The sequence below is a fragment of the Bacillus rossius genome, chromosome 5 (genome assembly GCF_032445375.1).
Source record: "Bacillus rossius redtenbacheri isolate Brsri chromosome 5, Brsri_v3, whole genome shotgun sequence".
Lineage (NCBI taxonomy): Eukaryota > Metazoa > Arthropoda > Insecta > Phasmatodea > Bacillidae > Bacillus > Bacillus rossius.
In genome coordinates this window covers 66116431-66130273 of record NC_086333.1, presented here as the reverse complement: position 1 = coordinate 66130273, position 13843 = coordinate 66116431, and the positions used below count along the sequence as shown (strand labels likewise).

General features: G+C 42.2%; 1 protein-coding gene across 2 annotated transcripts in view; it reads left to right on the top strand.

Moving 5' to 3' along the window:
* LOC134531917 (zinc finger protein 395) overlaps window positions 1-13843 on the top strand; it is a 267171-nt gene that overhangs the window by 177507 nt on the left and 75821 nt on the right. The window lies entirely within an intron of this gene.

Genomic DNA, 13843 nt, shown 5'->3' with positions numbered 1-13843 from the left:
TGGGTGGCCTGTGATTCGACACTTCTATGAGTGAGGGTCTCTAATTGGCTTTCAGTCCTCCAGATTAACAGTGAACCAATGACAGAAGCAGCTCTAAGGTATAATTATTTGAATTTTAGCATAACACGAAATGAATTCGCGAAATTTCCGGGACTCTAGATATAGTCAATACGTAGAGACCGCGATAGGATAGAGTCCAAATACTTGTGATATTATTTTGCTTCAGTGATTGGGCTACAGTTTATCTGAAGGACTCTGGGCCAATGAAAAATCTTTAACAGAAGAATTAGCGAATCACGATCATTCCAGTCAACAGGTGTTAGGAGTCAGTAACCAATCAACAGATTTAATTTGCACGAGTGCATAGAGGATCATGAAATCTATCCTTTAGGGATTTGAAATCGGGAATTTTACAGGTCTCTATCAATACGAAAATCTTAAGCTATAGTCATTTCGAAAATGTTATGTTATATTCATTTCGAAAATTACTATGTAAACTTAGTAATAATCATGAAATTAAAATTAGTAATGGGTAGAGACCTGTAAAATTCGCGATTTCAAATCCCTAAAGGATAGACTCCATGCATGATCCTCTATGCACTCGTGCAAATTACATCTGCTGATTGGTTACCGACTCGTAACACCTGTTGACTGGAATGATCGTGATTCGCTAATTCTTCTGTTAAAGATTTTTCATTGGCCCAGAGTCCTTCAGATAAACTGTGGCCCAATCACTGAAGCAAAATAATGTCAAAAGTATTTGGACTCTATCCTATCGCAAATGAATCCGCGAATTTTACAGGTCTCTAGTAATGGGGTGCTGGATATCATTTATCTTAAATTTTCTATCAACTATCATCTATCACTATCACTAATTTTTAGATATAGTCTTTAAGAAAATTTGTGGATATAGACATTACGAAAATGAAAGAAGAGAGCACTTCACACTTTTAGTTATACAGAGTTGTGGTGCATAATTAGATTGTTGGACAAACCAAAACTTAATTTTAAATTTTATTTCATAATTTTTAGTTCTTTCAACGATAAAATCTGTTTTTTTTTTTTAGTTCTTTAAACTATACTACGTTTATTTACATCCTGGTTCCGCTGATGTGTAATATCAGGCACAGTCTCACTCACCATTTGGTTATTTCATGTTATTGTTAGAGACATGCAATATTCGCGGATAAATTTCGCGATAGGCTAGCATCAAAACAACTATACCTTCGTACCGCTTCTGCGATTGGTCCACATTTTATCCGGGGAACTGTGAGCCAATGGGAAACACTAAACCAAGAAAGTGCCGAATTACGGACAGCCTAGTTGAGACGTCTCACGCGTCAGTAGCCAATGAACAGGTGTCATTTCCTCGAGTATTTAAAGGAATGTGGAGTCTATCCTAGAGGTCAATGAATCCGCGAATTTTGCGGGTCTCTAGTTATTGTTATTGCTGTTATTTGCGGGATTTTCCTGTAACTTCATCTCGCTGGCTCGCTTGCACTTTATGTTTCGTCTATAATTTCCTCCATTAATATTTACTAAATACATATCATCAACAAGCGGTCGAAATGATACGCTAATTTGGTCAAGAGCTAGTGGAATGAATCAACAGGTTAAATGCCCAGGGACCGGAAAAATTCGCGGGTTCGATGACCTGTAGGATGAACTCCATAGTTCTACGTACACTCGGTTAAGTGTCACCCATTCATTGGCTGCTGTCTGGTGAGACGTACCAGCGTAGCAGCCTGTGATTCGATACAGCTTTGGTCGTGTGTTTCTCATTGGCCCAGAGTCATAAAGGTGAGTTGTGAGCCAATAGCAGAGGCAATACTGAGTTATAATTTGTATTTTAGCCTATCGCGAAATGAATTCGCGAATTTTTCCGGTCTCTAGACATAACCGTTAGCGCTGGCGGTTGGTCCGCGCGCCCAAGGGGCAGGCAGTGCTGCCAACTGCTCGCCGAGGCCCCGCCCAGGTGTTTATTATTAGCGCTCTTGTTCGGTCCGGCGAGCTTTCGGGCAGGTCGCGACCTCTGGCCCGTGCTCACAGACACGTTTGGAGCCGTCCAAGCCCTCGCGTGTGTGTGTGTGCGCGCGCGTGGAGTCAGTCCACGCGCGACAGAAGTGAAACTTCTTGCTTATTAGTAGAGACCTGCAAAATTCGCGGATTCAATGACCTCCAGGATAGACTATACTACACTCTACACACTCGGGCAAATGCCACCTGTTCATTGGCTGCTGACTTGTGAGTCGTCTCGACCGAGTGTCTGTGATTCAACACTTCAATGAGTGAGGGTCTCTAATTGGCCCTCATTACTCCAGATTAACAGTGAACCAATTGCAGAAGCAGCGCTAAGGTATAATTATTTGAATTGTAGCGTATCAGGAAATGAATCCGCGAAATTTGCAGGTCTCTACTTATTAGTAGGGCCATGCATATTTCGCAAAAAAGATTCCGGGACTAGTTATAAGTGAAAACACTGTAGCATCGTCTGTGTTTCGTGATTGGGTGAGTTTATTCCAGGCGCATGTCCAATGTTACAGCACCAATCACAGTAATTCAGTGCGGAAGCAAACGCGTCCCGAGTGGCCCGGTCAAAAAAGGCAACGATTCCTCTCTTGCAAATGGACGCCAATCACAAGGAAGAATCTTATGGTGTGGGTACATCTTTTTTGCAGTCTAATAGTCGTTCAGATTTATTCGCGAAAAATGCCTGCCCCTACTCATCACGTTTGAATTTCTTTACTACGAAAGAATTTTGATTCAAAAAAAATTTTTTTACGGTTTTACAGTTTCTAGTTGTTGGGTTTGTGATGACTTGCGTGTTTTACAAACTACCGCAATTTATTGTGATTCTTGTGAACGTGGTTTTGCATGCGTACACCAGAAAACAATATTGTTTACTGCTTTATTGCTGTCATCTCATCGTTAGGGACCGGGGAAAAAAAAATTCACGGGACTCGTTTCGCGATAGTGTAATATTCCAATTTCTATACTTCTAAGCTGCTTCCGCTATTGGCACACAGTTTACAGTTAGGTGTAGCCTCAACTAAGGAATTACCGAATCACAGGCCAGCAAGTTGGGACGTATCACCAGTCGGCAGCCAATAATGGACACGTGAAATTTGCCCGATTGTGCACAGGACGTGCAGAGTCCATCCTAAATGAAAGTAATTTTTGAAAACGCGAATTCTTCCGGTCCCTACTCCGTGGCTTAGCACAAGCGGCGAATCCCCGAGTAAGTCATGAATGAAAGTTAATTGGCACGACTTAACAGGAAAACGCGAACGAACTGATTCCCCCATCTTCCGCCAACCCCCACTCCAAATTCCACAATTTCCACCTTCCCGCGTTTTTTTTTTTTTTTAGATTCTTTTATACGTAGTTCCCTCCCGGGGGGAGGGGGGAAATTTCGCCAAAGCGGAAGTGGGCAAGGCCGACGTCTTTCACCGCGCTCGGCCTGGTTCCTTCTGGACGGAGTGTTCGCCGTCAGCGCCCCGAGAGGTCACTAGTGGCCGGCCAAGACAAGCCGCACCGCGTCGCCTCAGAGTCTGAGGGCGTGGGTACCCAGAACCCCTGGACCACTCCCGGTGAACGTGTATACTAACTATGGCCTGAGGTCACGCGCAGTCTGAACGTGTTTCCTTCGAAACCATCCCTCATCCAACCTTGAACAGGTCGGCAAAGTATTTCAGGAGGACATCTCTTCTACACAAGCCTCTGATCAGCTGTTGAGTTTTGAGAGCGTATAAAAAAAAGTCCTTTACGAAAAAAATGCAAGTTGAAGAATCTTCCTGGCACAAAGTTCGTGTACTATTTTACGGACTGCAACAAAAAAAAAAGATCAACAAATAAATATGTATAATTTTTTTGTTTTGTTTTAAAATTGATGCTAAAAATTATAAAAAAATTTGTACCTTATTTTATTTTTAAAAGAGCTGATATTATTTCATTAGACAGACAGTATTCTAAACAACTTAAAATATGCATCCAGGCAGCAATTATACTAGGTCGACGAAACGGAAAACGCACTTTGAGGGATGGATTTTGACAACAAAATTGGCTCACATGACCATAATGTATGTGCCTATTGGACAGCGCCCTTAGAGACGCAGATTAACTGGAATTATTGCAACGTGCGCGAGCGCATGTTCCGCTACGTTTACCGGTCCTCGTCAGACAGAGCTACCTACTGGCGCGGGACTGTACGGTGCTTGCACTTTCTCCGTCTGGGCCTTTCTAACCAGAGCGGCGGCGGCGGCGGGCGTATTTGGAGCGGCGGAGCTTCCTTCCCACCCCTCTTTCTCCACTGCCTTTCACGTGACGTCACGGCGAAGGCAGGGTCGTAGCCAGCACACGGTTCATGCGGAAGACTCTTGGCCGATGAGAGAAACCCTCAACCAAAGAAGTAGCGAATCACAGGCTACCTACCCAGTTGAGACTCTAGCAACACGTCATCTATCTGTTTGTTCTTTTGGATGCTGATGTTTTACTTGTGATTTTGTTACTTATTTTTTTACTGATAGTCTCAAATTGGCCCGGAGTCCTCCATATTAAGAACGAACCAATAAATAATAAATAAAAAAATGCAGCAAAAATATGTACTTTTTTTTTTTTTTTTAATTTTTCTTATATCACGAAATGAATCCGCGAATTTTTCTGGCCTCTGGAAATGACACAAATAATAAATAAACTGCCTTTTTTTTTCAAGTGATCGGCGCTTCAATACACGTCGGTAGGCATACTCCACTCGCCAATAATAAATGCTCAGTATCTGCTGAGAGAGAGAGAGAGAGAGAGAGTGAGAGAGAGAGAGAAGCAGCGAGAGCGCTGCTTGCTTGTTCGTTCGTCGATCGTTTGAATTGCGCGCCACGCCCGAAGAAGATCAAGCGCGACATTGCTGGGTACCAGGCGAGCAGGAGCCGCAGAGAGGTGGTAGCGGACGACTTGTTCGCGCGCGCGCGCCGTTGGCAAGGAAGCAGCGCGCCATTGTTCTTCCACGGCTATTGGTCAGAGAGGCCTTTTTGGGGAGGGGGCGAGTGAGGGGAGGGCAGATCAAGTTAAGGCACGGGCTAATTGCCCGGGTAACGACCCGGCCGGGAATTTTTTTGACGTGTTGACGAGAGGGGGGTCGTTGCGCTGATCCCACTCGACCGCCGAAAGGTCAGTAACTCGTGCGACGGGCTACACGGGAAGGGAATGTGTCGTTTTGCCTAAAGACGTTTTGCCTAATTTTAGGCAATTCGCCGTTAGGCAAAACGCCGTTAGGCAAAACGAGGTTTTGTCATCATAGTAACATTTTAGGCAAAACGCCGCTAGGCAAATCACCGTTAGGCAAAACGCCATTAGCAAATCGCCGTCAGGCAGAACTCCGTTAGGGAAAACGCCGTTAGGCAAATTTACTTTAGGCGAATCGCCTTTAGGCAAATAGCCGTTAGGCAATTCGACGTTAAGCAAAACGCCTTTAGGCGAAATGACTTTAGGCAAATCGCCGTAACGAATTCATGTTTAGGCAAACCGCCTTTAGGCAAATCGCCTGTTACTCCACGGGAATGCTGATGAATAGGGGCAGGCATTTTTCGCGAAAAAAAAAAAATCTGAACGTCTATTAGACAGCAACAAGGTACACCTGCACAATCAGTTTCTTACTTGTGATTTTGTAATTTTGATTTAATACAATTTCTTGGACATACGCCAGTGAAGTTCCTCACTTTTTGCTATGGGAATATTTATAAATGCTAAATAAGAAAGGCTACCTGTTCCGGAAACGTAGCAACTGTTTTGTCATAGAAAACCTACTGTCCATAATATCTGTTTCTCTTCATCGTTGTGTTTCGTATATTTTCTGCCTTGTCCAATTTTTGTTATCTATCTTCATGTACTGTTATTGTTAAAACTGTCTCGATTTTAGCCCACTATGTTCGTCTGTGTTGTTAAGTTCCTTCCACGGAATGTTTGTGCTGTATGATATTTAAGTTTAATTGTGTTCATCTGTGCTGTCATCGTTGTGTTATCCACAATTACTGTTTAGGTTCATTGTTGGGTCTATCTGTTTGACATCAGCTGATTTAGGCGTGTTTTCTGTGGGTTTATGTTTTCATTTTTTTTTTTTAATTTCTTATTTTGCATTTATGATTTTTTTAATGACAAACAGTGCAAAACTGCATTGGCGCATGTCCAAGAAATTGTTTTAAATCGTACATTGCAATATTGTATGCCTGCACCAGCAATTTATTCTTTGTGATTGGTGGCGGCTTGCAACTGACCTGACCTAATCGACCATTTTAATTAATTAGGCATTCACGAATACACGGCAAAATAAAAAAAAATTCTTCGGTCTAATGATTACACAGGTCTTGTATTGCAAAATAAGAACGGCGATATCTCCTAAAGTATTTGGAATTTCTTATCTCCGCCGGGTTTAATGAAAAGAGGAAGTTAAAGAGCATAGAATAAAAGTATTTTCGGATTTTTAACATTTTTTCCGGAAATACCGCCCAACTACATATTTACCTGATAACGAAGTATCAGTGACCTGCGACGTGACCTAAGCTGACTTGGCAGAATGAATGTAGGCTACTCGGGTGCTGAAATCAGGTAGAAATTTTTCGTACGGGTGAAAAATTTCCATATACAGAAAGTTCTTGACCTGTAGATCAAACAGCCGGACGTACAGGTTTATCGAGGGGAGATTTCACTGTCTTCATCATCATCTTCTTCAGGTCTTTAGCACTTATTTTATTGTTGTCTCGAATCGCCAAAAGAAGTTCAGCCAGCTCGTGACGGACTCAGTGTGAAAGTAGCTGATTTATGATCATTATGCTGATGATTATGGTGATGATGGTGATGGTGATGTAGTGCGTCAAAATTTTTTTGTTTTTAATTAACTTCAATACACTTTGTACATATTTACGATATTAACATTACTCTTATAATTGGCGAAACAGAACTTTCGATTTCACCCTAAAATAACTACGCAGAGTAAAATATATCCCCACCAACCATTAGATGAAAAAGGAGTTTCAAGTTATTCTATAGCAGTGGATCCCAATTTTTCCGGCCAGGGATTCCCATGATAGACTTTTCGTTTGGCGGAACCCCAAATCCTTCAAAGAAAGTTATTTGACAGTAATTGTGCCTGCTTTATAGGATATTCGTCCTGACTCATGGACCCCTGTGACCCTGCCACGGAACACCTTTTGGGAATCGCTGTTCTAGACTATCTTGCCATGAAATTTTCGCTATAAATCATATATATTTTATCCGTGGTTAGCCAGCGAATAACTACGATATGGTAAGAACAGTTATTCCCACTTTAAAAAAGTAGGAAGAGTTTATAATGAAGTATAGATACAAGCCTAGCCATATATTTTTCTTACTTAAAAAAAACAGAAATGCTCACAATTTTACGGAAATTAAAAAAAAAATTAGAATCGTTAATTTTTAAAGAGTAACGGAAACACTTTTCTTGGAACTTAACCCTGTTGGGCACATCACGGTTCGACAAACTGCCTAATGAGGTCACCACATGGGAAAACGTGGACAACAAAAAAAAGAGCGTAAAATTATGGGTCTGTGTCACGGAAAATTTTGTCTGAACTGGGCGCATAATCGATTATATTATTTCTACACCCATGACTATTAGGGTAGTTACACAGGACCGTTAAAGAGAGGTTTCCCATTCACAATAAAACTAAAAGCTTAGCCAGAATTTGTAATTCTAATCACGTGTCCCACGATGCAGGAAGCGGCAGTTACTTGAGTTGTGGCTGCGTGGTGACCTGCATGTAAATTTAATCAGTTATTAATGAATATGTTATGCAGAGATAATTGTGCCTGGTATTCATGTAGTATGTCAGCCTGCAGGTTAACGTGATGTGTATTAAGTTCCTCGGCGTTTACGTGAGAGAGTGCATGTTTTTTTTTGTTTCTAGGGAAAGCGAAGCAGTTTGCGATTGGACACTTCCTTCTGATGTTTCATACTTTCGTAGCAGGAACGAACTGTATATATCAGTTCATAAATTCAGTCTTAACAGTGTGTCTTTGAAAGTCATAATTTGTGGGAGAGATAAATCTCTTATTCTGTGAATTAAAAAAACTTATGCAATAGGCGTTAGTTATTTTTAATATTTGGTTGGGCTCTTAACGCCCTACACAAAGTTAGATTATATGTTTAGCTAATCATATTGCGGATCTTAACGATCTGAGAAGAAATAGTTTAAAAAGCAGGAAGAATTTATATATTTGGTCATAGTTTGAGCTAAACGGTTATATCGTATGTGGAATTTTTATGTAACAAAATCTTTTCAGGAAATTATTTTGAATAATTTTTAATATTGGCTCCAAATGTATGGAATGGGGCTGTCGGTCATTTATACTCAAATGCATTGACAGACATTTCCGTTGCCGACAAATTATTTTATAACCTGAAATTTGTAAAACATTTATTGGTGTTTTATCGTATTTATGTATAAAGTCGAGTGAAAAATTTGGATGGTACCTAATCCAATAATTAGGGACTGGGTAATCTACCGTTTTCAGTGACCTCTAAGACAGACTCCACAATCCTATATATACTCGGGCAAATATCTGCTTATTAGCTGCCAAATGGGGAGATGTTACAACTTGGTAGAATGTGATTCGATACTTCTTTGGTCGAGGATTCTTCATTGGCCAAGAGTTTTCCCAAGAACTAAATGCCAATAGTGAAATAAGCTTATAGGTATTCGTATTTGAATTTCATCCTATCTTGAAATGAACCCACACATTTTTCCTGTCTCGGCCAATAATTGAATGGTTTACTTCACCATGCACTAAAACCAAGTATGACTTAATTTTTTGAATTGGCAAATCGGTATCGAAAAGAGATATGTGCTGGATTTTTTTAAAGTTATTGATGTATAGGGAAAAAAAATCACAAGACGACAAAAACCCCGACGTGCGTTGCTAGTAAATGGCCTCTAGGATAGACTCTACAGTTCTCTGCATACTCTAGAAAATGTGTCCCGCTCATTGGCTGCTGACTTGCATCTCAACACGGTAGCCTATGATTCGATACGTGTTTGGTTCAGTATTTCTAATTTGGCTCAAAGTCCTCCACACGAACTGTGATCCAATAGCAAATGCAACACAAAGACTTAAGTATTTTTTACTTTCGCCTTTTGTGAATTTTTCCTGCAAATTTATTCGGCTTCTACTAATTACAATTTTCTCATTCCGCGACACGTAATTTTTAATTGGCTTCATCCGTTCGGAAACGAATCGGTAGGCCCATTTATTTTTCGCAAAAGAAATTTGAAAGCTCATAAACTGCAATAAGGTACGCAAGCACCAGCGATTGTTTACTTGTGATTGGCGGCCGTCTGCGAAACAAACCATTGCCTTAATTGGCCTGGCCATTATGGACGCGTTTGGCTTCCGCACGGAATGGCTGCGACTAATGTGCCGACAGCGGACATGTACGTTAAAGATTCTCGTCAAATCACGAAAATCAGAAAACACTACAGGCTTTTAACACACAGTAAGTCTCGAAATCTTTTTGCGAAAAATACGTGGCTAGAGATACGGAAATTTCCTGAATTCGTTTGGCGTCTGGCTAAAATTCAAAGCCTTATTTTTACACCACTATCGTTTACTTTACCATTGGCTGATTTCTTAGAGATAAATTTCGTTCTTGTTATTTGGTACTAACTAATTCGCTTACTTCTCTCCTAGCTGGGCATCGTTGTTGGCTCACGGTAGTAAAGGGGCGTGTCTGAATAACTGCGGTCCAATCATGATTACGGTGTAAGAGTATGCAGGTTTTGCATTATAGCTTGCGACCAAAATAAATCCGCGAAAATTCTGTACGTCTAAATATGGTCCTGTTCCGTTCCAAGCGACTTCCGTTCCATTCACGAAATTACTCCTACGACCAAATGACGTATACCGAGAGCTAAGATGTTACCCATCAAAAAACAAACTTCACGTGACGTCTTTGTATGTAAAAAATTTTGAGATTACGTAGTTACATGACACAGACCTGCGATGTGGGTCAGCCATTCCCCTTCCCCCGTCCCACCACCTCGTTTCACCGGAAGTCCCGTCCCCCTTCCCCCTTCTTTCCCCAGCCATAGCGCAATGGTTGCATTGCATTTCGCTGCGGCAGCACTTTCGCACCACGTCACATCCACCACAGCAAGTGGTGCCCCCCTCCCCCTTCCCCTCCATAATAGCGTGTAAGAATTCAAGAACACTGTTACGTACTTGCCCGTCCCACCAATTACTTCACTTGCTCTTGTGGCCTACTATAGAGCGTCCCACTCTTAGGTTGCAGTGTCCAAGTCTCTCTCTTTCTGACACACCCTGACTGCCGTAAGCGCTGTCCTTGTTTCTGAGCGCGCTGTTGCCAAATATAACAAGTACTTGGCATTGGGCATTGTTCGTTTATTTATCAAGTGAAATTTATAATTCTAGTTTGAATTAGTATCAATGAATGTGTGTGAATTGTTTCTTGTTTTATGTTAAAAAGAGGCGATTTATTACAGATTTATGAGCGTGATAGTAAGTATAAGCTTGAAACGTTATGAATTATTAAAATGGATTCTTAAAATGCTTCACGTGTAGCCAGAATGCCAAAGGAGTGCATCCGCCTGAACTTCTTCGTAACGTATTTAGAGATCTGGCAACAGCGCCCGCCATAAGCCGTGTACTGCAATCTAAGCGTCAGACGGTCTATATAACAGTTCAGTCAGACGGATATAGTTTTATGCCTCTAAACCGGGGTATTTACATATATAATTTCAATAAAAATTCAATATAATAATAGTATTTTTACACTCGATTACAAACACACGATTTTATGCAATTCTACTTAACGTTTCTACCTTCGTTTCGTGAGTTACAGTCGGTGTAACGTGAAAATTATTTTACAAGTTTTTTAACTACTTAAATTTATAACTTCTAAAATAAAACCTATACAAAACACCTTTGAAAATACCGCTCTTTTGTCAGAGCGAACGCCAGTTGCTGATGCAGGAAGAGAAGAGATAGGGGGAATACATATACCCCCTCCTCCAGAAGTTATTGAAAAAAAAAATTGCAAAATATCAATAAAGACAGTATGTTACTGTGTGAGAAGCCACGTCACCTACGGCTACTACTGTAGGAATGGAAAAAAAATTGCGGGTTCAGTGACCTTGAGGTCAGGCTCCACAGTCTTGTACGTACTCGGGCAAATGCAACTGGTTCATGGGCTGCTGACTGTGAGCTCCCGTGATTGGATACTTTTTCGGTCCCACGGCCCACTACATAAACTGGTGGCCTATTGCAGTAGCAGTAATTGAGTTCTAGCCTATATAGCGGGAGGAAAACTCGAAATGTTTTTTTCCTGTCTCAAATCGTATGTCAGTATGTTAGTGCTAGAGACCGGAAAATTTCGCGAATTCATTTCGCGATAGGCTAAAATACAAATAGTTATTATACCTCATTTCTGCCTCTGCTGTTGGCTCACAACTCACCTGGATGACTCTAGGCCAATGAGAAACACCCAACCACCGCTTTATCGAAACACAGGCTGCTACGTTGGGACGTCTCACAAGACAGCAGCCAATGGGTGGGTGACATTTGACCGAGAGTACGTATAACTATGGAGTTCGTCCTACAGGTCATTGAACCCGCGAATTTTTCCGGTCCCTAGTTAGTGCCAAAAGTAATGTAAATTTTTTTTTCCTATTTTTTTATCACCCCTTTCCTCTCTCCAGGTAAAAAAAAAAAGGTCATGTATCCGCCCACTGGCGAACGCCGACGTGTTTCAGAGGCGGTTTGATCGCAGCTGTGGTTCAGAGCTGCGACTGGCGCGCTCAGCTCTCGGGAGCGGTGGCGCGAGGAAGTGTAATTGGCCAATTATCCGGCGTGCGTTCGTTCGACAGGCGGTTTCGAGCCCCGCCCCCGCGGCGCGCGCGGTTCCAAGCGAAACGTGAACTCTGCCACGTCCTTGGAACACATACAAACAACCCCGCCGTTTCCACACGTACACCTACCTTCCTTCGTTTCCAGTCGCACCCGCCACGCGCCGTGCTGGTGAACATATAGCTCTCGTGTCGCGGGGAGCCTTGTCAACAGGCAACTACGCACAAAACTCCGCAGTCTGTACACCGAAAAAAGGGGGGGGGGGGGGGGGGGGAGTACATACAATGGTCCTACACAGAGATTAGTAGAGACCTGAAAAATTCGCGGATTCATTTCGTGATATGCTACAATTCAAATAATTATACCTTAGCGCTGCTTCTACCACTGGTTTACTGTTAATCTGGAGTAATGAGGGCCAATTATAGACCCTCGCTCAAAGAAGTGTCGAATCACAGCCACTCGGTCAAGACGACTCACAAGTCAGCAGCCAATGAACAGGTGGCATTTGCCCGAGTGTGTAGAGTGTAGTAGAGTCTATCATGGAGGTCATTGAACCCGCGAATTTTGCAGGTCTCTAGAGATTAGGAAAGGATACACATGGATATGGGGCAATGCATATTTCGCGAAAAGATTCCGAGACCAGTCGAAATTTAAAATACTGTAGCATTATCTGTGTTTCATGCTTCGGTGTTTTTTTTTTTTTTTTTTTTTTTTTTTTTTTTAGATTTAGGTTGATCGATTTATAACCAATCACAGTAATTCTGTGCGGAAGATAACGCGTTCTGAGTGGCTCGGTCAAGTATGGCAATGACTTCTCTCGCCGACGGCCGCCAGTCACAAGTAAAAACCGCTGGTGCGGGTACACCTGTTTTTGCAGTCTATTAAGCGTTCAGATTTTTTTTCGCGAAAATTGCCTGCCCTTACAGATGGAGTATTAGAGGTCAGACGTGAAGCCGTTTTTTTTCCCCCCATTATTTTTATTTTCATACAGCAATATGGTGGACGTTTGTTTATATTTGTATCAGCTGTTCTAGCCTGCTTTTTTTTTTTTTAACGACTGTAGCTAAGCTGTTCGGAAGACAATTAGATGAAGATATTACTGGTTAATATGTTTAAATAATTTAAAAGTCCCAAACGAATCGTCATAATACAAATGTTATGAAATGATATGAGTTAACATTTATCTCCAATTTAACCTCCAATTCACATACAGCATATACATTTCTTAATGCGTGTAACTTCTTCATGGGTGGAACTTCTTCACGGGCGGAACTTTCTTCACGGGTGGAACTTCTTCAAATTGAAATCTGAGTGTGCTCGTTGCCCCTCTACAGTTGACGATGTAATCACCGAAGCTATTTTACCGGTGACTTGACGAACGCTATCAGTAGGTGGAATCATGGGATATCGCATTGCGCCCACTCATAATTTCATGCTTTCAGTACATGTCTAGGACTGTCATACAAAAATTCATGAAAACCAATTAAATAAGGACATGTTTACTAAGGGGAAAAAAAAACCTTTTTTAAATTATGTATGATACTACCCACTAAAATGTTTGAAAGTAAAAACACGGGTCCCAACACCTCTGCCGACTCGGTTGGCACACATCGCATGAACTTGCGCAAGGCGTGGAGGGGTGGGGGGGGGGGGGCGGCCGTGTGGAAAGTGGAAGGGAGGGGAAGGAGGGAGGGCAATTCCTCGCCCCCCCTCCCCCCTCGCCGGACTGCTGGGCCTTCGGTGGACCGTGTTGTGTGTGTGGAAAGCCGGCCGGCTAGAGAGAGAGAACTCCCGACACGACAACATCCACGTCACACACGACTTGTTGTTTCCTAACGACGCGACACGTCGTCCCCGACCCACGACCTCGTGCCGCCAGAGCGAGCCACCGGACGCAGAATAGATCCCCCCTCCCCCTTCACACTCTCACCACCATCCCCTGTTCTCTGCCCGG